Source organism: Ursus maritimus, unplaced genomic scaffold (genome assembly GCF_017311325.1).
Source record: "Ursus maritimus isolate PB19 unplaced genomic scaffold, ASM1731132v1 scaffold_8, whole genome shotgun sequence".
Classification (NCBI taxonomy): domain Eukaryota; kingdom Metazoa; phylum Chordata; class Mammalia; order Carnivora; family Ursidae; genus Ursus; species Ursus maritimus.
Window position 1 is genome coordinate 10,449,535 of NW_024426996.1, and position 26,012 is coordinate 10,475,546.

At 35.5% G+C, this 26,012-nt stretch overlaps 1 protein-coding gene across 2 annotated transcripts in view; it reads right to left on the minus strand.

The window, feature by feature from the left end:
• Positions 1–26,012, minus strand: part of CCSER1 (coiled-coil serine rich protein 1) — a 733,960-nt gene that overhangs the window by 160,363 nt on the left and 547,585 nt on the right. The window lies entirely within an intron of this gene.

Here is a 26,012-nt window from a genome sequence, read left to right on the forward strand (position 1 = left end):
AAGATCCTGGCTAATAGAATCCAACAGTATATTGAAAGGTTTATCCATCATGACCAAGTGCGATTCACTCCTGGGATGCAAGTGTTGTTCAACACTGGCAAATCGATCCTTGTCTTAGATTTTATCCAGAAGGAAAAATTCAAAAATCATATGATTCTCTCAATAGATGCAGAAAAAGCATTTGACAAAATACAGCATCCTTTCCTGATTAAAACCCTTCAGAGTGTAGGAATAGAGGGCACATTCCTCAATCTCATAAAAACCATCTATGAAAAGCCTACAGCAAATATCATTCTCAATGGGTAAAAGCTGAAAGCATTTCCCTTAAGATCAGGAACATGACAAGGATGCCCACTCTCGCCACTATTATTCAACATAGTACTAGAAGGCCTTGCAACAGCAATTAGACAACAAAAAGGGATAAAAGGTATCCAAATCGGCAAAGAAGAAGTCAAACTGTCTCTCTTCGCAGATGACATCATACTCTATATGGAAAACCCAAAAGAATCCACTCCCAAACTATTAGAAGTTATAGAGCAATTCAGTAATGTGGCGGGATACAAAATCAATGCTCAGAAATCAGTTGCATTTCTATACACAAATAATGAGACTGAAGAAAGAGAAATTAGGGAATCCATCCCATTTACAATAGCACCAAAAACTATACGTTACATTGGAATTAACTTACCCAGAGACGTAAAGGATCTATAATCTAGAAACTATAAATCTCTCTTGAAAGACATTGAAGAAGACACAAAAAGATGGAAAAATATTCCATGCTCATGGATTGGAAGAATTAACATAGTTCAAATGTCCATGCTACCCAGAGCAATCTACACTTTCAATGCTATCCCGTGGGAAAAAGACAGTCTCTTCAATAAATGGTGCTGGGAAAATTGGACAGCTACATGCAAAAGAATGAAACTTGACCACTCTCTCACACCATACACAAAAATAAACTCCAAATGGATGAAAGACCTCGATGTGAGACAGGAATCCATCAAAATCCTAGAGGAGAACATAGGCAGCAACCTCTACGACATCGGCCAAAGCAACCTTTTTCATGACACATCCCCAAAGGCAAGAGAAACAAAAGATAAAATGAATTTATGGGACTTCATCAAGATTAAAAGTTTCTGCACAGCCAAGGAAACAGTCAGAAAAACTAAGAGGCAGCCCACGGAATGGGAGAATATATTTGCAAATGACACTACAGATAAAGGACTGGTATCCAAGATCTACAAAGAACTTCTCAAACTCAATACACGAGAAACAAATAAACAAATCAAAAAATGGGCAGAAGATATGAACAGACACTTTTCCAATGAAGACATACAAATGGCTAACAGACACATGAAAAAATGTTCAAAATCATTAGCCATCAAGGAAATTCAAATCAAAACCACACTGAGATACCACCTTACGCCAGTTAGAATGGCAAAAATAGACAAGGCAAGAAACAACAATTGTTGGAGAGGATGTGGAGAAAGGGGATCCCTCCTACATTGTTGGTGGGAATGCAAGTTGGTACAGCCACTCTGGAAAACAGTGTGGAGGTCCCTTAAAAAGTTAAAAATTGAGCTACCCTATGACCCAGCCATTGCACTACTGGGTATTTACCCCAAAGATACAGACGTAGTGAAGAGAAGGGCCATATGCGCCCCAATGTTCATAGCAGCAATGTCCACAATAGCTAAATTGTGGAAGGAGCCGAGATGCCCTTCAACAGATGACTGGATTAAGAAGTTGTGGTCCATATATACAATGGAATATTACTCAGCTATCAGAAAGAATGATTTCTCAACATTTGCTGCAACATGGACGGCACTGGAGGAGGTAATGCTAAGTGAAATAAGTCAAGCAGAGAAAGACAATTATCATATGATTTCTCTCATCTATGGAACATAAGAACTAGGAAGATTGGTAGGGGAAGAAAGGGATAAAGAAAGGGGGTCTAATTAGAAGGGGGAATGAAGCATGAGAGACTATGGACTCTGAGAAACAAACTGAGGGCTTCAGAGGGGAGGGGGGTGGGGGAATGGGATAGGCTGGAGATGGGTAGTAAGGAGGGCACGTACTGCATGGTGCACTGGGTGTTATACGCAACTAATGAATCACTGAACTTTACATCAGAAACCAGGGATGTACTGTATGGTGACTAACATAATATAATAAAAAAAAAAAAACGTTAAAATAAAAAAAACAGAGGCTATTTGGCACATGACATAAAGCTGCGAGTGATAGTTGGATAATAATATTACATAATGTCATAAAACAAAACTATAGAGTGCTCAGAAAATTAGACACTTAAAAATATCATATTAGCTGATATACGAAACAAAGGAAAAAAAAAAAGTAAATTTCCTTACTACTTACAGTCCACTGACAAGACCCTGAGATAGGCAGAGTGACCTTCCTCTAAGAACTCAACTACCTTGATGTTAATACTTTGCTAAGGGCTAAAGACAATTTTAGTTTAACATTGTCCTGACCTCCAGGGTCCTGTACGTCTACTTTAACATATAAAAATTCCTTTGGAAACTTCCTTTATCTCTACCCCTAAGATATATAATAGCAATGATCCTCCACTCATATGGCCCACTGATACACATTTGATGGGTCTCTTGACTAAGGTTTTATTAGAAATTTCCATAGAGTCTTAAGCTATCCCTAAGCCCCTCCCAACTTGAAAGTATATAATCAATTGCTCCTCAGAATCCCAGTGCAGCTCTTTCTGCCCATGGGTCCTTTCCCCGTGCTTTAATAAAACCACCTTTTTGCACTGAGGATGTCTCAAGAATTCTTTTTTGACCCTTTGTTCCGAAACTCAACATTTCCACATCATTAGCTAACTTCAATTAAGAAAATTTAAGTTGAAAAGCAAAACAAAACAAAATAAAACAAAACTTAAGTTGATTATTTTGATACATTTTATTCTTCAAGAATCATCCCTAAAGACATTGACAAGTTGGTTGTATTTCTGTGTAGAGACGTTGAATATAGAGATAAATGTTATGTTAATGATATTACAAAGTTATACAAACCATGGAGATGGTATTTGGCTTTTGAAAAGAAAGTAAGCAATTTTATATTAAATATTATCTTGATGCATTTTAAGAGCTTGCTTTCAGGTAAAAGGAAAATATATTTTGAATAAAATGGTAAATATATTTTAGAAATGCAAATTTCACACTACATAAGATTTAGCCAAAAAACAAATGTTGTTGGATTTTTCCCTCCTGTGTTTACCTTCATTAAGGTAACTAATAGCCCTTTTATTTATAAATTACTTCGGGAGGTTCAAGTTGTTGTTTATTTTATTTCATACAAATTAGTTAATGGTGTTTGCGCTGCTAATACTTCTCTTTCAAAGTCTGTTGATACTTCCATGGTGTTTTCTTTCAAATTTAAGTAGGCACTCTCGCCATTTATGTGAGAATCTAGTACTAAACAGAATGTGTTCATTTTTCTTGTTTTTAAGATATCTGTAGAAGTGCAGACACAGAAGAGACAAGGCTTCTCCAGCTTTTCAGCATGTGCCAGAATAAGGTGCTAATGAAATCAAGCTAATAGGTTTGAGTCATTTGAATCTAAATTTAACAAGTATTTACTGACTAAATATTGTGTAAACTACACTGCTAGATGGGATGGCAAATTACAAAAAGAACACAATAATGTGACATACGGGGGGGGGATGTATAAGGAAGATATGGAAAAATAACCATATGCCAATAACTATAGTAGCAGTGGAACGTGTTCTACAGGAAACAGAGATACGTTTGAAATAGACTGTTACTTGTTCACCAGTATCCACTTCCTCTTCTTTCTAGCAACATAGCCCTGATGTTATTCGGGATAGCAATGATTCTGTTAGGTAAAAGCTAGATGTGAACAGTGGAGGGAATGACCAGAGACAGAGTCCCAAGTCCTTGAGGGAAGAATGATAAAGACAGGAGCTGGAGCAAGGAGGGAGATAAATAGGGTCACATTAAAAGCCTGAGGGCACAACATCCTGACCTTCTGACTTCCAAAACCTTGGGGCTAACAAACCAAGAGCCACAGGTGCAGAGCATGCCTTCTCCTCTTCCACCTCGACCCCAGGCTAACTCAGAGACTCATTTTAACACATTTGCATTGGGGTGATGGCCCCCACCCCATGGAGAGAGGCTGCCATAAAGGTTCAGGTACAAACCTCGGAGGGTCAAAAACTCCCCTTCGCGACCAGTGGGAGGAATCTCCAAAATGGTTGGAAGCAGCCTCCATTAGAGACCATCCCACTGTACACCACAGCTCCTCCTAGTCCAGCGAAACACAACAAATATCCAATCGCAAAACAGCCTAGGAGCCAGTTCCACATCAGGGAACCTGACTGCTCTCCCACCTTGGGAGTGTACTTTTGCTTTAAGAAACGGCCTTTGTGCTTGCTAGTTTCCTTCAAGCTGTCTTTATTCAAGCGAGGATCCCCACATAAATCTTCCTCTGGGAATCCAAGGACCGAGACCTCCATTCACACAATGCAGGTTCTCCCACCAGTAACAGTTCTAATTAAAAAATTACATTTTTCCAGCTTTCTTTTCAGTGAGGTTGGCCAATGACACATAAGCAGAAGTGTTGTGTGGTGTTTCCAGAGTGGCTGCTTATTATGAGGCCAACTCAACTAGCAAGAATGTTTCTTTTTCCTTCCCATTTCCTCCCTACTACTCCCTGAAACACTGTTGTGAAGACACAATGCCACTAACTAGGACGTAGCTTTTGCTACAGCAGGTGGAGATAAGGAAAGCCTAACAGAAATATGTACTAGGAGTCAGGGCCCCACACAACTTCCATGAGCAGCCTTACCCATGCATGCTGCCACCTCCAGACCTATTTTATGTGTAAGAATAAATACAATAGAATTTAAATCACTGTTATTCTGTTTTCTCTCTCTCTTTTTTTGTTTTGTTTGTGCAGCTGAACACAATTTCTAACTAAAACCAAGTACCAAAAATGTTATCAAGATTTTCAAGTCAGAAGAATATTAGATGTAGTCAAGGGAAAGAAAAGATACACAAGAGAGTGTTAAATAACCTCACCAAATGGGTTACATCAGATTAAAGCCTCAGCTCTTTGTTTTTTCTGGACTACAGGTTGCATCTTGAATTATACACAATTGTCTGGCTAATTCTGGGTAATATGTATTAATTAGACAAAGGCAAAGGATAGATTAGAGTAAATTTATGGCCACTTACAGGATGTTTTGGTCAGATAATTCAGTATCATAGAAAATTCTGTTATCATGATTTCTGTTAACATAAAATATGATAATGAACACTTTTCTGCATATCATACATATACACGCATATGCATTTAAATATATGTGTATCATATACATATAAACATATGTATTAAAATAAAATACAACATGGATAGCAATATCTCTTTCATTTAACAAATATTTATTAAATAGGTATTCTGTGTCAGTCATTGCTTCATGAACTGAGGAAACAATGGGGAATAGGTCCCTGCCCATGCTGAGCTTCTATTTTACTAAGCAAAATTGATTTTAAATACACATATAAAATGCCATGCCAGGTGACAAGGGTTTTGTGCTATGAAAAATAATAAATGCCATGAAGAAAAACAAAGCAGGAAAAGGAGCTACAATATGAAAGCTTTTCTGGGAAGGGTTGTGGAAGGCTCTTCTGATGACCTAACTGAGGTACAGATTCTTAAATTCAATGATAGAATGAGCCATAAGGTAACCTAGAGAATAAAAGATGGAAACAAAAGAAAAAGTTAGTGCAACTATCCTGAGGAAGGAGAGAACTTGGTATGTTTGAGAAACAACATGAAGGTCAGCATGGCCAAATCAAGAAAAAAAACATGCAAGAGTTATCAGAGATGAGCTTGGAAAAGCTACCATGGGCTAGAACAGATAAGGCTCACAGAACCTAGCAAGTAGTTTCACTTTAACCCTGTGTTTGATGGGACACCACTGAAGCATTTTAAACAGGGGATGACACAAACTAATTTATCTTTTACAAAGAAAACTCTGGATTCTATGTGGAAAACGGATTATAGGGGAGACAAGAGTGGAAACAGGAAAACCAGTAAGAAACAGTTGTGATAGCCTAAGTGAGAGATGATGATGGTGACGGTAGCATAAATGGAAGAAATGGGCAGATTTAGGACATACTTATATCCCAAGGCAGAGGTGACTTGCTAAGGATGGAACAGGTGTGGGGAAGTAATGAGAAGGATCAAGGATGGAATTCTACTCTTCTTTTCTTTTGTTTTTCTTTTTCCTTTGGCCTGAACAATGCAGGAGTCAACAAAACTATTTATTGAAATTGTGAAGGAAATATAGAGACTCAGAGAAGAATATATTTAGGACGGTGACTTGGATAAAATGGGCTAAGAATAAAAAGTTTTGAATGCTTTTGTCTATTTGGAGATCCTGGGTAGATATCTAAGTGGAGACAATGAGTGGGCATTTGTGTATAGGAGTCTGGAACACAGAGAGGTCTGGGATAGAGGTAAAATAATTTGGAGGCATTAGGTCAGATATGGTATGATCAATCAGGAGTGAGTGTCTAGAGCAAAGAAGTCAGTAGGCAGGAGGACTGTGACCTAAGACAATATAGTATTTCCATCTTCACATATTGGTTAATATCATTTGAGATCTTTCTCGCCTAGGGTTGAAACTGCCCCTAATATCTGAAAAATGGCTCACTAGAAATTAGAGTATCCTTTTTTTTTTAAATTGTATTATCTATGCTGATCCAGATGTAGTCCACACATTACTTCAGGTCACATTTATCTAAACCCGTAAAAGCAATCTAGATAAGGTTCAACGGTCTCCTCTCCTGTGAATTCAGAAGATAATCGTTTCCTTAAATCCCAAGGTAAAACGAGTGACAAATTATTCCACAGAAACGGAGGAGTTAACTGCACCCGAGAAAGAACTATAGGCTATTATATTTGCTTAAAAGTATTTTTCATGGTTTATGTTAATAGAAATTATGATAATAAGCTCTTCTATGATCCTGAATTATCTAGTCAAAATATTCTTTGAGTGGTCAGTTATAAAAGGGACTCTGATCAAGTCCCCATCTTCAACCAATTAATACGGGTGAAAGACAATAGCTTATAGTTCAAGGTACAATAGTTAGCATAGCCTAGTAGCTACAAGCATGGGTTTTGAAATCAGTCTGGCTCAGCCACTTATTAGAGAAGTATTAGAAATTTGAGAGACTCTAGACTCAGTTTCTTCTTATAAAAAATGCCTAGTCTAATTTACGGAGTTTTTCCTGAGAAAAATATATGTAAACATGTTAAAATCTGTCTAGCACATTAAAGTGCTCAAGAAATTAAAGCCTGAACTATAATTACCGTTTAGATAAACCATGAGTTTAAAGAGACTTTGTGGTTTAGCAGAGCAACATTGTAAACAGATAACTTCTGAGCAAACACTTGAGCATGCCCCATTTTAAAATCACACCTAAATATACTAGGATTTTGATTGTGTTTTTAACTTTTAATGTTGTCTTAAATTTTATGTCTTATACTTTTAATTAAAAAAATAGTGGATATAGAAATAGAAAACTTCATAAATGTTGAAGTCTAAAATATAAATATAGACATAAAATAATGCTTTGTTATTCAGAAAGAGGAATACATGGCTTAAAATGAATTCAACAACAATAATAAATACACACACACACACACATATAACCTCAATTTAGAAAACAGATTACTCAAAATGAATATATTATGTAAAAATATCAACATCTAGCAAAAAAAATTAAAAATACAATCTCATAAGTCAGTAATCCAATAAGACAAATTCAAATACTTTAACAACTACTTAATGTCCTACTAACTACCATTAATCTTTGTACATATTTTCATTGGTTCCTTAAACTGCTATTTATATTAATGTTTCTTATTTTTCCCCCCTCAAGGAGCTCTTGAGAAGAATGTAAACACCATATGTTACATAGTGTTAGGACAAAATTATAATTACTTACTCAAGTCAACAGGTAATTTAAATCTGAATAAGTGTAAAGCTATTTTAAAGGCAGCTGCTAACAGTTAAACTGTTTTTACCACATAAAAATGTATTAAATTATGTAGCTAATAACCTAATTATACAACATGAACGCAGAGAAAAACAGAATTTTGTGCACATTAATAAATCTCATTCTATATTTGTCACTAAAGCTTTAGAACTAACTTATAAGCCTGAAAGTAATGATATTAAACCATGTGGCTTATGGAAATGCATCTCCCTTTTTTATATGTGTACTTTATACTCATCTCTTAGGGACAATTTTGAACAACATGTGAGTCTTTCTATACACTTATCTGAGGTTATGTACCCATTTTCTCAGAACTTCACTGAAGCTTTCATCAAATCTTTGCATGCACTAAATTAGGTAGTGTTAAAACAAGTTAGTTCCAGAGTATTTACCATTATATAGAAATGACTATTCATGAAGTTCCGATTCTTTCCTAATAGTCTGCTTTATTAAGACATATTTCAAAGAAAAGACAATTCCATTTTTTTTTAAACTGGCTCTCCTCTTAAGCATTAATGAATATAGTCTGTGTAACAGAGAAAGACAAAAGTTAAAACAAAATTCATAAAGCTAACTGTCATTTAGTCCTGTCAAACTAAATAAATATCAGCTCTTACCTTTTACCAATATTCACATAAAGTCAAATATTTATGATTTGTTACGTTTTATAACCACACGTGTAGTATTCAGCTTGGTTTTAACACAGACTTCAAGTTCTTTTAAAAAATGAATATGAAAACTCTATGTTAATAAAGATATAACTAAATATATATAACTGTAGTTTTTAAACAGAAAATAGAAAAAAAGTAAATTTTAAGGTAAGAAGTCCACAGTAAAATCTAAGTACTTTGAGATTAGAGAGGAAAAGGAAACTGGAAAGCAGACAAGACAAAAGAAATCTGAAACCTGAGCCAGTAGTGCACATCTGCATCCCTAAACACTCCCACTGCTATTGTGGGGCCAGAGAAAAGCTACACGCCTGTGAAAGTAGGAATGAAGACTAAGCAGACAACAGAGGATTGGTTGACAATATTCCATGCATCCAGGCAAATTCTCCTTTCATCCCTAGCAAAAGCTACAAGTTTATTGTCTTCCAAAAGAATATTAGATGGATTAAAGTAACATCAGGTACAATTATGGAAGGTAGCACCTTACCAAAAACAAGTAGATTAAAACAAATAGACATTTTTTCCAAAGAAGACAAACAGGTTCATGAAAAGATGCTCAGTATCATTAAGCATCAGGAAATGCAGCTCAAAACCACAATGAGATATCACATCACACCTGTTAGAATGGCTATTACCAAGAAGACAAAAAATAACAAGTGTCGGTGAGGATGTAGGTAAAAGTGAATCCTTGTGCACTGTTGCTGAGTATGTAAATTGGTATAGTCACTGTGGAAAACAGCATGGAGGTTCCTTAACAAAATTAAAAATAGAGCTACCACATGACCCAGCAATTCCACTTCTGGGCATTTATCCCCCTTACCACAAATGAAAACACTAAGTCAAAAATATATATGCACTCCAATGTTCATTACACTATTTACAATAGCCAAGATATAGAAACAACCAAAGCCAATCAGTAGATGAATGGATAAAAAAATTTATATTTAAATGTATATAATTACACACATATGTATGTATGTATACACACACATAATGGAGTATTACTCAGCCATAAAAAAGAATGAACTCTTATTTGTGACAACATGGATGGACCCCAAGGGTATTATGTAAGTGAAATAAGTCAGACAGAGAAAGGAAAATACTGTATGGTCTCTCTTATACGTGGAATCTAAAAAACAAAAACAAAGAAAAAAAAGCAAAAAAAAAAACACACACAAAAAAAAACAAAACCCAAAAAACTAAGCTCATGGGTAGAACAGAGGACAGATGGGTGGTTGCCAGAGGCAGGGAGTAACAGGTGAGAGGAATGGATGAAGAAGGTCAAAAGGTTAAAAAAAAAAATTAAAAATAAAATAAAATAATGTATTTGATGTCAAAAATTTAAAAAAAAGAACGTTTGGGAAAACTAGAATAAATTTTGTTTTCATGATCTTGTCTCACCCTTCTCAGATAACCTTAATCTCCTTTACCATAAAATACCTCAAACCAAGCACACACTGCTAATTCTCAAATTCTCATTTTCTCTTTCTCTCTCTCTTAAAAAAAAAAAAAATCTACGTATTAAATCCTGAAAACCCCATGTCCCCTTCCCCTTTCCTTTTCATGTTCTTGGTCTGGCAGCTACCCTATCCCTTCCAGAAAGGAATCTCTCCTGGCATTTTGTTCCTGTGTATCCAAGAATAGTGTGCTGACCTTCCAAGGAATTTGATAAATTATCAAATACCCTATAATAAAATCCCTTCTGTTTAAACTAGATAAAGCAAATTATATTCTTGAATCTATGAAAACTGACCAATATTCCATGTGGCATTCAACCCAAAGATGGTTCAAAATTATTAGGTCTGTTAATAAAAGAAATATATGATCTTAGTAGGATAATGATCTCAATAGATGACAAATCTGAAGAATTGATGGATGCTTTCTTATAGCTTTTCTCCCTTCCCTTCCATTCTGTTCCCTTTCTCTCTTCACTTTTCATCTTTTCTTCTTTTCTCTCCTTTTCTCTGTATTTCTACGTCTCATTCTATTTCTTTTTTTAAAAGATTTTATTTATTTATTTGAGAGAGAAAGAGATTGAGGGCACAGATCGAAGGAGAAGCAAACTCCCCGCTGAGCAGAGAGCCTGACGCAGGGCTGGATCCCAGCACCCTAGGATCATGACCCAAGCTGCAGGTCAATGCTTAACCACCTGAGCGACCCAGGTACCTCTCTAGTTCTATTTCTATCCCTCTCAGTTATATAAAACCAACAAATAATCAGAATCATGCTCAAAATAAAAACACTGTAGACTTTTTGTGGTATAGTAATTAAAGCCAGTCTTTAGAATTAAAAACAAAACAAAACAAAACACAGAGTTAGAGTTCTGGCAGAACCATTTATCAACACTATGCCCTCAAGTAAAGTTCTTAACTGCTCTAAGCTTCAATTTCTTTATCTGTAAGATGAGACGATGACCATGTTTACTGAGAATTAACACTCTAAAGAAGGAGACAGCATTCAAGATTTCCAATTTGGAGAAATTAGCCTGTACCTAAAATTTCTAGCATTGGGCCATGGAAAAATCTCGGGAAAGGTACTATTTAGAAATCCAAATAGGCAGTTGGCAGGAATGCAGCTGTCTCTTAGACACTGGCTATCAGAAAACCACCAGACAATGCAGAAGCCACATTTTTCAGAACACAAGATGAGAACCTGACAAGGGCAATAGAATACTGAATTCTCTACTATCAAGTTAGTCTCACAAGGGATAATCTGTACCTAGGATTGGTCCAGCTATCCTTAGAGTTGTATGGAAAAAGAGGATAAGCTACAGAAAATTTAGTAGCCTGATAGTACATGTATAGTTTGATAGGCTTTGTTAGGCATTTCAGGTTATCAATGGTTAATTTAATAAAATTAACTTTATTTTAATAGGATGAAAGACTTCAGAAGAAATTTGTTCTTAATTAAAAGGTTTTTTTCACCATTCATTTAATAATTCACTAATTTCATCTATTATTAGTGTATTATACACTAGTTCTCTACTAGGCACTGAAATAGGGAATATAAATAATATAAATATGATATCTGCATTTACAAACATCTTCTTCTATTGGGAAAATAGTAAATAAATTAGAGTGGTGCAGTGTGAGAAGGATTTGACAGGCCACTGCTGATTCTTAAGATGGAAAGAAGCAATGAGCCAAGAAATGCAAGCAAACTCTAGAATCTCAAAAGAGCAAGTAAATGCATCAGACTCTAGAGCTTCTAGAAGGGACTCACCTCTCTGACAACACTGATTTTAGTTCAGGGAGACATAGTTCTGATTTCTTTCCTTTTTTTTTTTTAATAATTTTTATTTTGTTATATTAGTCACCATACAGTACATCTCCAGTTTTTGATGCAATGTTCCATGATTCATTATTTGCGTACAACACCCAGTGCACCATGCAATATGTGCCCTCCCTAATACCCATCACCAGAGACTGTGGACTCTGGGAAACAAACTAGTTCTGATTTCTGACTTCCAAAGCTATCACATACTAAATGCGAATTATTTTAAGCCATAAAATTTGTGGTAATTTGTTACAGCAGCAACATGAAACCAATACACTAACTACAACATTTTAAGATATAACAATTAGATAATTAGAGTGGATCTCTTGGTATATATTTTTGATAACCTAGATCACCTGTAAACTCTATTATTTCCATATGAATATAAGGAATTTCCATCCAAATTGGGGCATGTATAGATGCAAGTAGTCAGTGATACTGGATGATAGGAAAATTCTTATTTCTTATAATTTATATTTGATTAGTACCATTTGATAGTCTAGGAATTAACAAATTTCAAATAAAGTTCTGAACCCATTCTTTGGCAATCCAGCTCAAGAAACATTAGAAACATTATTTTGCATCTTACCATTTACTCGACTTGCTATGGTCTGAGATTTATGTCCGTCCAAACTTCATATGTTGAAACCCTAACACACGAGGCATGACAGTATTAGGAGTGGGATGTTTGGGAAGCGATTAGGTCAGGAGGCCAGAACCCTGCAGAGTATTTCCTGATAAAAGAGTTCCCAGGGAGCTCACATGCCCCTCCTACCACGTAAGGTTATAGACACAAGGCAGATGAGACAAAAAGATGGCTGCCTAAGAAGTGGGCCCCCAATCTCCAGAACTGTGAGAAACTAATTTCTGTTGTTTGTAAGTTTCCTAGTTTGTGGCACTGTGTTATAGCAGCCCAAACAGACCAAGATACAACTCTTGCTTACATCTTGCACCTCAATGCTACAGAAGTAGTCTAAGTTCCTTATAAAGCACATAGTGTCCTTCAAACCAAACAACTTGGTCCTTACCACATGGGAAATACACCACTGAATATTTACAATTTCTAGACCCTCGGGGCCTAGCCTGGGACCCTGGCTCTTACTTCTCCCTTGGCTGAGATCTCATGACACTTCCCTTTTCTCAACTCCGTCTTTACACTTTTGAAATACTTTGTACTTCTCCAGGCCATATCCCCATACAACCAGCATTACAATTTTCTGCAGCTTTCTATAATCAGAGTAAAATATTTCTGCTAATACCTTTACATAAGCTTTTATATATAGCAGGACCTCAATGAATGTCAGTTAATTGTTCTGAATGACTCACCACATTCAAGAACATAACACAAATAGTGATAGATGACAAAAACAGTGACAGATGATATCACCAAGTGACTAAGGCCCATCAGAAAGTGCAAGAAAAGAGAAGGAGAGAAATGGCTAATGTTAATAAGAGATAGACCACTGTCAGCTTTACTCCTGTGGGCATTATTACCAGAAATTATGACCAATCTCTCTTTATCATGGTGCAGCAACTGGCACAGCTCCATTTTTCTACTTGGCTCTGTTGCCAAAGGTTCTATTGCCTCACAGAGACACTTAAGGGAGAAAAGTGAGCTTAATTCCTCTACCCGTAATTATGCTTTGACAATTCTGTTCAGCTTTTTAAAAACTTTCAGGCTTAAGTACTGCTGCCAAAGTCTTTCTTATTAAGCAGAACCTAACTACTCTAAATTAACATTTACTCTTAATAAGAAATATATGCAATAAAATTCTAATATAACAGGTTTAGCCAACTTCATAAGTGTTTGTCACAAGTCCTGACATAAAATTTTCCTATCAGATTTGCCAGAGTAAAACAGATCACCTGCAGAAAAGGACATGTCCAGTACAGACATAAGCTGACTCTTGATAATATAACGCAGGAACTTAAAAGAAAGCAGACCATTTTCTTAGGTGAGAAGCTGACATCAACAGTACTTGAAATATTCAAATTGCATTTATCTTCACAATTATTTGTATTAGGCTGTTAATTATAGTCTAATATATCCATCTGGCAATTGTTTACCTTCCAATTTTCTGTGATGAATCAGCCGCTGTCCAAGAGGACAAAAGTAAGTCTCTGTGCAAACACACTGCATCTTTCCTTACCTCTTTGGAATGCATTTTAAAGTGATGTTCACAAATTTCTCTACATTTTTATCTTCACTGTGCAAACACACTGCATCTTTCCTTACCTCTTTGGAATGCATTTTAAAGTGATGTTCACAAATTTCTCTACATTTTTATCTTCACTATAGCAAGAGTAAGTAGAATTTTCTTATTTTTCATAATTATTATCCAATTTTAAATTTGTGCCATCAGTATTTTTCCTGCAGAATTTCTAGACATAATAGAATTTATGGAAAATTATTTATATGTGGTATGAAAATTTCACTGAAGTAATCCTCAATTTGTGATACAAAAACTTCAGAACTGAGTATTTGCTTACCTTATTTTATTTCATCTGTTAGCATGGCTATTTAATACCTCTATATCACATAATTAAAACAATGGATGACCAATATGTTAAAAAACATTGTAACTCTAATATTTTCTAATCTCACATAGTTACCAAAGAAAATACAACCATTTCTAAATTATTTGATATATGTTAGAATTCATTGTACTTAATTCCTTGTACATTTTATTTTATAGTTACAACTGCACATTGATATCATTCAACTTCTAAAATTTGTTTATTACAGAAGTAGATAATTTCAAGACAGAACAGATGAAAGTCACTGCCAGATAAACTAAGTTCATGCTGAGTCTACTTTTTGTAGCATGTCATATTCATGGTCCATCTCAAATGGGCATATTAGTAACAAATCATAGTCTTTGAATTGCACCTTGATTGCTAATCTCTTATTTAAAGAACAATATGTTATAGTACACTTCACACTTACAGGTAAACTCTGAAGCAATGCTGGAGACTATATTTAAAAACCATGAAGGTGGGTGAATGTTTATGATCCAGAGTGTATATGAAATGGTAATACTTAGAGTAAGAAATAAATGCTGCATGTGCTATACATGAGATCAGTTGCTTAAATTATCATTGATAATGATGTCATTATCTTAAATACAGTGTTTACCTTAAGCCCATTCCGAATCTGCTATCTGCAGTAGATGTAAAAAGAGATCTTGTTAATAGCGGTGTGCACAGCCATGATTGCTACCTCTACTATTTTCTTATATCTAGGTCTTCTACACATTCAGGACCAACAGGTGTTGAAGAACACAACACCAACCACGTGTTGACTTCAACTGTTTCTAAATAAAATTATGGCACCTTGTTGGCAGATAGAAAAAATGTTTCATTGATGCCAATCCACTCAGAGATGGATCCCCAAACCAAAGTTGAAGTCCTAATGACTCAGCTTCTTAAAAATTATTTTTTTCAGATTTTCAAGGCTTTTATTGGTTTTAGGATTTTTTTTACAGTAGTTCAACATCTTGTCTTTAATGTGCAAATGAACCCGGAAATGGTTTTCCATGTTCTGTACCTTAATTCTATCTATCCTTCCATGTTCAGTACCTCTACTTTAAATTTAGGCTTTTCCTATAAAATCCCTACTCTTGAAAATTATGAAAGACAATCCAAATCTATGTATCTTGTCGTTTTCTGGGGTTCTGTTTAACTCAACCGCAGATGTGGATCCCTGAATTCAATTTTCCAAGATCACCTTTAACAAATGCTCAGTAAAACTTGTCCGCTAAATATGTCAAAGGGACTCTGACTACAGTAAGCAGAGTATGGCCCAATACTCTGAAGGAAGGCTGAAATAAGCCTTTTTAACAAAGAAAGTCTTCGATCAGTACCACTTGGAGAACTCAAAAAATCTAAGGCACCAACCTAGACAACAACAAAGAAACTCAGATTTAAATTTAAGAAATAAAATGGATATGTGAGCTGGAGATGAGGTGGGAGGTATGACATGATTTTTAGCATGTTTAATGTGGCCAAGTTCTATATCTTGTATGTGTCTTCCTGAAGTCATCTGGACAGTGTGTGAGAAGGATCTGGACAGTAACATGAAGCTAGTATGCAACATAAAGGTATTTGCTTTTTTTCCCATTAAAATCTTTTCCCCTGAGGTTTAATATGTCTGAGAGATACTGAATATCTTTTAACACAAATTAGACCAGATTTGTTTTGGCTTTAATTTATGTAAAAATAATTTTATTTATCAGAATATAAAATTACTTTTTTTCTTACTGTTAGAGCATTCATCATATATCAGTAATATGGTCTGCAAAAGCCAAATAATAGGTATAATAATCATTTAAAATTTAACTTGACAGACCTAAAGGAAAAAAGTTAACATAAAATAATACTTGTATAGTATATCTGTATAACATAACATAGAAAGCATTGTTTGGTAGTTGTTCTTTTAATTTAAATTTTACTTCCAGTATTTATAATCAGGAATTTAGTAAGCTATTTTTTATTTTTTTTATTTTATTTTTTTTAAAGATTTTATTTATTTATTCGACAGAGATAGAGACAGCCAGCGAGAGAGGGAACACAAGCAGGGGGAGTGGGAGAGGAAGAAGCCGGCTCATAGCAGAGGAGCCTGATGTGGGGCTCGATCCCATAACGCCAGGATCACGCCCTGAGCCGAAGGCAGACGCTTAACCGCTGTGCCACCCAGGCGCCCCTAGTAAGCTATTTTTTAAAGGCATAATTCTTTGACATTCTCAACCATAAGATTTTAAGAACTATAAGTTTAGGGGCGCCTGGGTGGCGCAGAGGTTAAAGCGTCTGCCTTTGGCTCAGGGCGTGATCCCAGCGTTGTGGGATCGAGCCCCACTCAGGCTCCTCCGCTATGAGCCTGCTTCTTCCTCTCCCGCTCCCCCTGCTTGTGTTCCCTCTGTAGCTGGCTGTCTCTATCTCTGTCGAATAAATGAATGGAATCTTTAAAAAAAAAAACTATAAGTTTATTCAAATATGGTGACACTTAAGTGAATTTCCCAAATTTAGTGGAAATTAAAATGGCATTGGAAAATATATTCAAATAAGTACACCGATGAATACATATAAACATTTAAGGAAATCTCCTATTTCCTTCTACACTTTCTCAAACCCAAATTCCTTACACCTGACTGAGAATCTGATAGAGCCTAAAACTGATTAATAAAAGAGTATCACACATCATTTTTATTCAGTGTAGTTGATTAAAGATTGCTGCAAATTTTTGCCATTCCCCCTCAAGAGATAGTTTATTTTCCCTTCACTTGAGTCAAGGTTGGCCTTATGTACAGAAGAGTTGACATAGCAGTCTTTAGTCTATTATGGGATGACTGTGTCTTCCCAAAATTTATATGTTTTTTTTTTTTTTCACATATTTATTTATTTGACAGAGAGCGCACAAGCAGGAACAGCGGCAGGGAGAGGGAGAACCAGTCTCCCCACTGAGAAGGGAGACAGACTGACTGACATGGGGCTCAATTCCAGGACCCTGGGATCATGACCTGAGCCAAAGACAGATGCTTAACCAACTGAGCCACCCAGGTGCCCCTCAAAATTCATGTTAATGTTCCAATTCCTGGTATCTCAGAATGTACACATATTTAGAAATAAGGTCTTCAAGGATGTGATTAAGTTAAAATGAGGCCATTTGGGTGAGACCTGATTCAATACTACTGGTATCCCCATAAGAAGAGGAAGAGATAACAAGGAAGTGCATCCACAGAGAAAAGGCCATGTGAAAACATAATGAGAAGACCATCTGCAAACCAAGGAGAGAGTCTCACTGGAAACCAACCCTACCAGTACCTTGAACTTAAAATTCTAGCTTTCAACAACATCGAAAAATTAAATAATCCAAATAAAAATGGGCAGAAGACATGAACAGACATTTCTCCAAAGAAGACATGGATGGCCAAGAGACACATGAAAAGATGTTCACCATCACTTACCATCAGGTAAATCCAAATCAAAACTACGATGAAACACTACCTCACACCTGTCAGAATGGCTAAAATCAATAATACAAGAAACAAGAGGTGTTGGTGAGGATGTGGAGAAAAAGGAACCCTCGTGTGCTGTGGGAGTGCTAGCTGGTGGTTCAGCCACTCTGGAAAACAGTATGGAGTTTCCTCAAGAAGTTAAAAAGAGACTATCTTGTGACCAGTGATTGCACTACTGGATATTTATCCAAAATACAAAAACACTAATTCAAAGGGATACATGCATCTCTATGTTTATAGCAGCATTACTTACAAGAGCCAACATTTGGAAATAGCCCAAGTGTCCACCAACTGATGAATGGATAAAGAAGAGGTGGTACATATATATAATGGAACATTACTCAGCCATGATAAAAGAATGAAATCTTGCCATTTGCAATGACATAGATGGAGCTAGAGAGTATAATGCTAAGTGAAATAAGCCAGTCAGAGAAAGATAAATACCATATGATTTCACTGATATGTAGAATTTAAGAAACAAAACAAATGAGCAAAGGGGAAAAAAGAGAGAGAGAGAGAGAGAGAGAGACAAACCAAGAAACACACTCTTAACTATAGAGAACAAACCAATGGTTACCAGTGGGGAGGTGGGTGGAAGGATGGGTTAAATCGGTGATGGAGATTAAGGAGTTCCTTTGTTATGATGGGCACCTGAGACATATGGATCACTATAACCTAACACCATGTTTACTAACAGGAATTAAAATAAAAGCTTACAAAGAAATAAAATTCTAGCCCTCAAAACTGTGAGAAAATACTTTCATTTTTAATTTTTTTTTAGCCACCAAACTGTGGTACTTTTTATTGCAGCCCTAGCCAACTAATATGCTATCCTTAGAAAGATTTGCTTCCGAGGTTGGCCATTGGTTGGCCTCTGAGAACCTGACTGGTAACTAGTGCCCTACACTCATATCAAACTTCCCATAAATAGTAAGAGTGGCTGTTGTACACCTGAAACTAATATAACATCACATGTTAATTATACTTCAACAATAAAAAAGAATTGTAGTAAGAGTAGCTCACTGTGCCTAAGAAATTTGTATAAACAATATTGTTAATGCTGAACACCAGACTTTTTTCTAGGAGTTTGGAATTTCTGTCTGTTCTAGGTACAGGGTTCCTATGTGAATCTTTGGGTGCTGAATTGCTAATGGGCTTTATTGGGTAGAAGTATCACATACATTGCTGGAAGAGTATGTTTGTTCTTTATGACTACATACTGAATTCTCTGAGTCCTTCTAGCAAATATCTGAAGGCTGAGGCAGTTTCAGGGACCACTAACACACTATGTGAATGCTTAACCGATAGAAAGATGTGGAGGTGAAGCTGTATGTATCTGCGTCTTTTCCATAATTGGCCTGGCAGCTTCTACTTCTTGGAACATTGACTATGGGTGAAGCCAGATGTCATGTAACAAGTCTAACTACTTTAAAATACTGTGAGAAAATGCTGTTAGAAAACTCAAGCTATTCTGTAAGAAGTCATCCTGAGTATCTACTCCACTTGAGCCTTCAGATAACTACATTCTCCACTCCCTTGTAAAGCCCCAAATAAGAACTGTCTAGATAAGTTTAGTCAACCTAGAGAATCATAAAGAACAATAAGAAATTATTGTTTGGGGCACCTGGGTGGCACAGTTGGTTGAGCGTCTGACTCTTGGTTTTGGCTCAGGTCGTGGGTGATCTCAGGGTTGTGAGCCACGCTCAGTGCAGAGTCTGCTTAAGATATTCTCTCCCTCTCTCTCTGTCCCTCCCTGCTGTGCTCGTTCTCTTTCTCTCTCTAAAAAGTGAATAAATCTAAAAAAAGAAATTATTGTTTTAGACTGCCAAGTTTTGAAATGGTTTATTACACAGAAACAATCATTTTATTTTTAATATACACATTATTGATAATAGGTCCTTCTTAAAATCTATTACCAATAGGAAAACATGTGGTGCCATTTTGTATTTAAAATTATTATTATATCATAAACATATTCCTTAAATATACAATCACAGTGTGACAGCAAAAGAAATAAAAATAGGGGAATAGAGAGAACATTAGAATCAGGAATAATCTTCAACACTGATCTTTTTTGATATACCATATATAATCCATTAAAAAGTCCTGCAGATTCACATTTAAAATATGTCCCAAATCCCACCAATGCTCACCCTTCTCAATCTTTACCACTCCAGGTTAAGCTGCCGTCATCTCTCACCTATGGGGGCCTTGATGTCCTTCTATCATGTCTCCAAGTCAGAGTAACAGTTTTAAAATAAAGTCTATCTATGCCATTCTTTTTCACAAACACTGTAATGGTCTCACATCTCATGTAAAACAAGATCTCGCGTCTTTCTTTGACCTACAAGGCCCTTCATAATGTGGTTTCTCTCTGACCTGATCTCTTATTACTTGCCCCCTCATTCACTCTGCTCCAGGCACAGGTCACTCTGTTGATCCTGAAAAGGCCAACTGTTCCACCTCACTTGCACTTTTTCTCAAGTGTTCTTGAGAAAGTGCTTTTGCACTTTTTCTCAAGCTTCTTCCCATAGATGAGTGGCTTACCCCCTTTCATCACTATGGTCTCTGCTAAAATACCCCTTAATGAGAATGGCTTTCTTTGGCCATCTGTTTGAAACAATATCATAATTTAGAGTCACTTTCTGCCTTCCAAACCTTGCTTCATTCTACATCACACCCCTATCATCTGATGTGTTATATCTTTATTTGCTTATTGTCTATCTCTTCTCACTAGAACCCAAATACCATGAAAACAGGAACTCAGTCTGGGTTGCTTACATTGAAACACCACTGCCTAGAACATTATCAAGCCCAACTCAATAAACTGATTCACTAAAAAATGAATGAACGAATGAATGAAAGAACAAATGGATGAATGAGTAGATGACACAGTAAAAAAAAATGATCAGAAATGCAGAATATACCATTGGGGGTTATTTTTGGGACACAAAAAAAGTGATTTCCAGTAATAAGAGAGACCATTAAATTCACTGAGTGAGAAACAACAACCATAAACACACACACAAAACCCCAACTCTGTGCAAGATAGATGACAGTTGTGGAGGTTGTGCCATTATCTGACTCCTCTCTCCTGGAGTCTCCACATGTGCTCTTTCTATTATATTGTCAGACAAAATAAACTGACACTACTTAGCATACTGACATTATAACATATAAAGAGTAAAATAGCAACAGTGCTTTGTTTACAATGCGTTTTTTTTTCCAGTATGTAATGTGATTGCACAATGCTCCTCCAGTGGGGCTTGCATTTAGGAGGTTATCAGGTTAATTTGTGGAGGAAGGTCTGGGAAATTAAAGAAAATATACTACAGTGCATTCCTGATGAAAAGATGCCATATGTCCTTATGCATGCAGATCTATTAATTATGTATTTCTTTTTTCCAAGTAATGTTTTATTATATTCACCAGTTTTCCCTTAAGACAGATTCATTGTATTTACTCCTTCTCCCTCATAATTAATGAACATTTCCATTAATTATTTTTCATACAAGGAATCTGATATATGAGCTTATCTGAATACTCAAGGGCAGGAAATAAATAGCATGCCTTCTAGAAATGAATATTAAATACTATTCTTCAGCAAAGTAAAGGATTTATGTTTAAAGTGCATTACTACTCTCACATTTGGAAATAAAGTGCAAGGGATTAAGTGGAAATAATTCTGCTTCATGTCATTTATAACATACAGAACCTCTTGCCTTAAACTTAGACATACCTGTTCTACAAAACATAATAGTTAATACATATACTGATACTATGCGCTACTTGAAGCACTTTCTGTTTGTTAATTTATTTAATGTTATAATAATCCAATGAAGAAGAATTTGCTGCTGTTCCCATTTTACAGATGGGAAAATTAAGACACCAAGTAACAACAGGTCAAGGTCATACAGATAGAAAGTGTCAGAATTGAGATTTGTCCCAGAAGTCTCCTAACTAGGCTAAGATTGCTTCTAATATTCTCAACTCCTCTGCTTTCTTAAAAATAAATATTGCTCTTAAAGTAGAAATTAGTGATCATTATAGAAACAACAGACAAACTTAAAGTATGATTCACCAAATAGTTAGTGGTTGATAGGTGTGTATTTTCTGGGATTATCATTTTTTTCTACACATTTTTTTATTTTACATAAGTGAGAGCAAACTACGCTTGTTACTAAGTACTGAGTTTAGGCTCTATGGTCAAGCAGAATTAGCATCATTTCTTTCCCTAATATCCCAGGAGTGCATGACAAGATGAAATTTTTTGAGACATTAATTTATTTATTTCCACTTCCTTGTCCTTTGCTTTAATAAGGTGTCTGTGCTTCGTAAAGTGAGGTTTGTATCAGGTAAGAAAAATCTTCAGACAGTTCAGACAATTCCCTTCCTCTATTCTGTTTCTAAAAAGTATGTTGAGAAGATTTTTTTTTTTCCAGGCTCTGGTTGATTAAAAGAGAGAGGAATAATCTCCAAGGGAAATTGGAAAAAAAAAAAAAAGGAACTTCTTTAGTCTAGACTAAATGGTGATTTCTGGGGATGAGAAAAGGGAGTCTAAAAACTTTGGATTTCACAAGGAGAGGAGACTCCAGAAATATCCCAGAACCACTCTGGGTCAGCACCTGTGGAAGGTGGCTGGGTCTCCAATAGGGTGGCTCCATTGTGGTTTCTAGGCACTAGATGCCCAATCTCATTAGATATTCCACAAACCCAAGTATCACAGAAAAGCAGCAGTCAATGGGCCAGGAAGGGCAATGAGAAAACTACATTTGTTTAAAATTAGATTTTGAAAATTGGTGAATGGAGCATATTCTTTAGTGCCTTTGTGTACTCTTGAAGCAGAGTGTAAAGAAAAATAGAGTTGAATTCATTTCCATCCATTGAATTTATCACAAGATAAGGATAAATGGGAAAGGTTGGATAATACATTTTATTAATATATCTAATCAAAGAAAAGATGATTTTTGGAGAAAAACAGACTAAAACCTAGAGATCATGCTTCAAGGAAGTACAAATAAATTTTAAAATAAGGGATAAATATGGTTGACGAAAAGAACATGGTCCATAATAAAGTGTACTATTATGGAGGGGTCAAGAACAATAAGCTAGCTTCAGCTTCAAGACTGTTAGTTCCAGGGATGGACTGAGGCTGCTAATAACTGTGTGTATACAAATAAATTAAAAGGATCATCTTATTAAAGAACAGTAATATTTGGTGACCCCAAGGCATTAGGCCTGGAATATCTCTGACTGAGCTTAACATAGGGAGAAAGGAGGCAGGTTAGATTGGAAGTGATTAGGTTGATAGAAATCAAGGAGAACAGTAGAGAAGACAAAGATAGAATAGTAGGGTGGAATGGACATATCAAAGTTAACAATGTCAACTTGGTTCAGTGTTATTCTATAAAAAGAAGCATAAACATTGAATTAACAGTTAAGCGGTATACTCTCTTTTTCTCAAACTCAGAAATAACTGATCTTGAAATTTTATGATTCTATTATGGTTATTTGATAAAATATTATTCCCACCCACACAAAATTAGTTTTGTAATGATATTCTGGTAGAGAACAGACCACTTGTGTAAGTCACCCTGAATGCTTTATTAAAAAATAGAGGTTATACATTTGCCTTTTGTTTCCAAATATATGTCCATAACAATTGCCCAATTATATGAACTTGGAATCCTAGAAATTTCTTAGCACCAAGAGTGTGACTGGGAAGTCTGTAAGTTTATGGTAGTATATGTAGAGAACTGTGCATCATACATCTTTTTCTATGAAGGGATACACTCAAACGCTTTCATAGCCTGGCATGCCTACAATAGATAATGATGAGAACAGTGGTGAAAAAGGAGCTTTACTCCTTGTTTACAAAAAAAGCTCCTCATTTACAAATGCAGGAGCTTTACTTCATAATTTCAAACTTTAGTTTTTGACACTATTAAACACTAGTGGGATGTTTTTATATATGATAGAAAATACAAAAATAAACATAAATAATATTCCTTTCACAAAAGAAGTAAATTAAGAGGCACTATAACTACACTGGCTACCAATGCTAATATTATATATTATAAGTGCTTAGAAGTTTTAATTGCTTATAAAACCACTTACATACATTACATACATGGGAACAATATTGATCTCTTAGAAGCAGTCACGGAAACTAAAATAATTATATTTATATTAGCATTGTGTCAGCATATTTTGGAATATATCTGACCTCTTCTTTTACTTCCATTAAAAAATACATTAATTTTCAAGGAGTATGGGCCATTATCAATATATTACAAAGAGAAAATGGTTTCTAGTAATGCTTTGAGAATTCAATTAAAATCTTGTTAAGGATATGATTCTTCCGTAAATTTTGTCCCATATACCATAAGAAGGAAACATTGAGTAACACTAAACTTTGAAGTGTGGGTATTTTCTTCTTTGTTGTAGAATAATAGACTTCTCAAAAATGTAATCAGGATACTATCCAGTATTTAACAATTCTCTGATATAAAATAACCTTTTAACAATTATTATTGTCTATCATTTTTTTTAAAGATTTTATTTATTTATTCGACAGAGATAGAGACAGCCAGCGAGAGAGGGAACACAAGCAGGGGGAGTGGGAGAGGAAGAAGCAGGCTCACAGCAGAGGAGCCTGATGTGGGGCTCGATCCCATAACGCCGGGATCACGCCCTGAGCCGAAGGCAGACGCTTAACCGCTGTGCCACCCAGGCGCCCCTGTCTATCATTTTTTAAAAAGATTTATTTATTTATTTTAGAGAGAGAGAGAGAGAGAGATGGGGGAGGGGTGGGAAGGAGTGGGAAAAAGAATCTGCAGCAGACTGCCTGCTGAGTATGGAGCTAGATGCAGGCTCAATCTCAGGACCCTGAGATCATGACCGGAGCTGAAATCAAGAGTCAGTTGCTTAACTGACTGAGCCACCCAGGTGCCCCTTGTCTATCATTAAGGAACAAAGCATCTATAATTACAAAACTAAAGACACACAATGAAATTCATAACTTTCTATTATTCTCATTTTAACTACACAGCAAATATTATTTAGAAATCAATACCAGGCACTGTACTAGGTTTAAGCAGTATGAACTTGAGTAGGTTACTCTCTTCATATGAAAAAGAAAAAAAAAAAAAACCCACAGTAATAAACAATTTTATGATAAAATCCCAAAATCATGAAAATCATAATGAATTCCAAAATGCATATCTACCTGTCTTTAAACCAAATTAAACGGAGACTATTGCACATAAGTTAAGTGTATCATTCCAATTTTCCAAGTTTTTCTTCCCCATGATCTTAAGGATTGCCTTTATAATAATTTCAATGAAATCCAAACATCCCGGGTACAAATACAAAATAGCTGATCTACGAGCTCTGTTTAAATAGACACAGCTAATCTTAAACAGCAAAACAAGAAAATGACTTCTTACTTGTAATACATATAGTCTCCCCAGCTGGAGAACCATACTCCTTAATTACTTATTTACATTTTTCCTTAAGCATTTTAAAAATATAATGTCTTTGGAGGAATGATTCTGTATTTCAGTTTTTGATTTGATCATCATTTTGTAAACATAATATTTACATAATAAATAATACATAGTAAATAAATATTTTCTAAATGAGCTAGAGTCATCAACGAAAATTTAACCAGCAAATGAAAATGTAACCACTCAATGAGGGCTAAATAATTCATCCTAAATTTATTACTTAAATTATGATAAACAAGATTCAAAACCTCTAATTCACATGACATCAAGCTATTACAAAGATAGCACTGTTTCTTACATGCAAGGCAAATGATGTAGTCTATAGTATTAACTTCTATTCCAAACTGCATTTTTACTTACCAACCAGAATGACAACAAAACAACAACAAAGATTTTACCATCTGAAATTAGATCCTTATGTATTAAAGCAGTTTACCTTACCATCTATACCATGCAATATTTTACTAAAGTACTTGAGTATCCTAA